Genomic DNA, 3,137 nt, shown 5'->3' with positions numbered 1-3,137 from the left:
ATGCAGTGCCAACCTTGCCTGATCCCAGCAGGTCTACTGAATAAACCTACCCCTTACCTGAAAAAAAAAAAAAAAAGAAATGTACTCATTACCCTACTCATGTAACTGTAACCCCTCTGTACAGTGTCTTTACAATGAAAAAAGAAAAAAAATATCCTCACACACTGATGACAGACTATCTGGACTTGATAATTATAAATGATTCATTTTATTCTCACAATCTCAGTTTTTCTTCTCCGTATGTATAATGTCTTGGATTAAACCATGGCTATGTTTCCTAGTGCTCTCTTTAGATAAATAAATGCTCAGTCAGTCAAATATATTTCTCATGAACATGAATCCTGTTTTTTTCTTGGGGGGGGGGTAATGTTTTGTCCCTTGGAACTGGCTGGTATGCTACAGAAATTTGAGATTTAATTTTTTTTAAAGATTCATTATAACTGTTTACAATTCCTGTACCCTAGTTGACAACTTCCTGACACCCAGAAGAATCAGTATTAACGAATGAACAAAGACAATCCTTATTCAACACATTTTGAATGTCTTGCTCAGTAAAATTAGGAGTAAACATTTGACTTTTACAGAAAATCTGCTCTAGGGTTTTTGTTTTGTTTGTCAGACATTTTGAATGTCTTGCTCAGTAAAATTAGGAGTAAACATTTGACTTTTACAGAAAATCTGCCCTAGGGTTTTTGTTTTGTTTGTCAGAGAAACAGATTTGTAATCCTTTGTGTGAATTCTTCAAAGTATTTCCTGGTCCCAAACCCTGCCTGTTCTGGGGATGAGACATAAGGGAAAATTTTTCTTCTGACTGTATCAGAAGAAGAAAACTAACCACTCTACTAAACTAACCACTCTACTAATGGGCACTTCTTTTGAGTAAGTTTATGTTTCTCATGGTATCCTTGACATTATAAAAGCACGACCTTTCAAAAACTACCTTTAGGGATAACTTGTAAAATTCCATTAGGCTCTTCCTGGTAAGTTCAGAATTGTTTTTCATGGTAGCATCAGATCATACTCTGTAAAATCCATACTAAAAATTGTTAGTGATGAAACTTTGCAAAGCCTGAAGTTGTGGATGTTGATGGGGGCATTTTATCTGGCTTACATCTGGTCATGTAAATTAACCAGATAGATTTTTAATAGCCAGGCCTCCTTCTCAGTGTGACTTCACTCATGACAACAATGACTCTGTTAGTGTAGGTATGTTGGCCTTCTCTTTTATGATGCTTTTCTGTTACTTTCATGTCTTGTTAAAATCAACAAGTCCTTGATCTTAAATGTTTGGACTTCTTGATCGTGAATTTGTCCCAGTTCCTAGCACAAGTAGTAATCTTTCACATCTAATTGCATGGTACAAAATCTTTCAAATTTCTTCATATTGTGTTTGCTCTCTAATGTGTGAAAAACCAACCATGCTCTTCTGTTCAAGCTGCTAGTTGCACTGAGTCCACTTTCTGAAAAGATCACTGATGCACACACTCACGTAACATTGTGTAACTTGGCCAAGACTATGGTTTACCTTGAACTCTTAGGAATTGCATAGTATTAAGAACACAAGTCAGAGGCTCATGGAAGTAATCAAGAAAATTGAAAATGAAGAGGAAAGCTTAAGCTTGTCTCAAAAAACAGGCAGAAAACAGAGCAGTCTGCATATATATTTTGCAAAGAAGTCATGTGGATGTTCCCACATATTGGCAAGTAAACTTGATCTCTCCAAATCAAATGGGAACATTAGTGAAAAAATACAAGGATCTCACAGCATGCCTCCTTAGCAAAACACAAACAAAACCTACCCAAGTCTCTAAGCACAAATAAAGAGAATTACTATACAAAATAATAGTTACTGGGCGAGTGAGATCTATGCCAATGTTGACGAATTACGTTTTGTGGGAACTTGATGCATGTAAATCATGTGATTATATAAAAATGATTATTACTATGAAAAATAAATGTTAATATAGGTGATAGAAGGCTGTGAATATAGGGCTGGGAAGATGGCTCAGTGGTAGAGCACTTGCCTTGCATTCATGAGGCCCTGGGTTTGATTCCTCAGCACCACATAAGCAAAAAAGAAAAAAAAGCCGGAAGTGGCGCTGTGGCTCAAGTGGTAGAGTGCTAGCCTTGAGCTGAAGAGCTGAGGGACAGCACCCAGGCCCAGAGTTCAGGCCACACGAACGGACCCTCCTCCCCCCCCCAAAAAAAGAAGGCTGTGAATATAGAGAGATGACATGAGTTTTGCTTGCCTCAGAAACATACATCAAAAGGAAAAATAGACCTTAGACTGTATCTCAGTGGTAGAGCACTTGACCAATAGGCATAAGGCCTCAGTTTGACCTCCAGGGCCACATAAAAGAAAATATATGCATAAAACTAAACAAAGAAAGGAGATAGGATGCCTAGTGGAGTGCTCAAGAAAGAGCAGAAGTTTTTATTTGGCAAACTACTAAAGGATTCTGTGTCCATCTGTTCTGTTCTTCTTTTAAAGTCTGAATTATAATTAACATTGTGTATAAAAAATAAGACAATGGAAATAGATTTGAATTATAAGTTAATCTCTTTTGTTACAATGAGCATCTAATTAACATAAGCAGAATACATATTTTAGAGTCTTTTGTGATGGGGAAAACTGTTGCAAAAGGCAAATTGATATTTGTAATTAAAATACCAAGTTTTCAGCATTCTATAGCCAGAACTATTTTAGAGAAAAGAGTATCAAAAATATTTTGAGCTGCAGAACTGGCTCAGTGGTAGAGTGCTTGCCTTGCATTCATAAGGCCCTGGGTTTGATTCCTTAGCACCACATATGCAGAAAAAGGGAGAAGTGATACTGTGGCCCAAATGGTAGAGTGCTTGCCTTGAGCTGAAGAGCTCAGGGACAGCGCCCAGGCCAAGTTCAGGCCCCATCACTGCCAAATATGTATATATATATACATATATATATATATGTATGTATATGTATATATGTATATATATACATATACATATATATAATGTCTACAATGCCTAGAAATCTAAATCTCTAAATGGTGAAAATATATCAATATAAGACATTCAAACGTGAGAAATAAGTATATTTTGAAAATTAAAAACAACACATCAAACAAACCTTGTTCATCTTTGGAAAACGTGGC

Source organism: Dipodomys spectabilis, unplaced genomic scaffold (assembly GCF_019054845.1).
Source record: "Dipodomys spectabilis isolate Male_0828 unplaced genomic scaffold, ASM1905484v1 ptg000094l, whole genome shotgun sequence".
Lineage (NCBI taxonomy): Eukaryota > Metazoa > Chordata > Mammalia > Rodentia > Heteromyidae > Dipodomys > Dipodomys spectabilis.
This window is presented reverse-complemented; position numbering follows the sequence as displayed.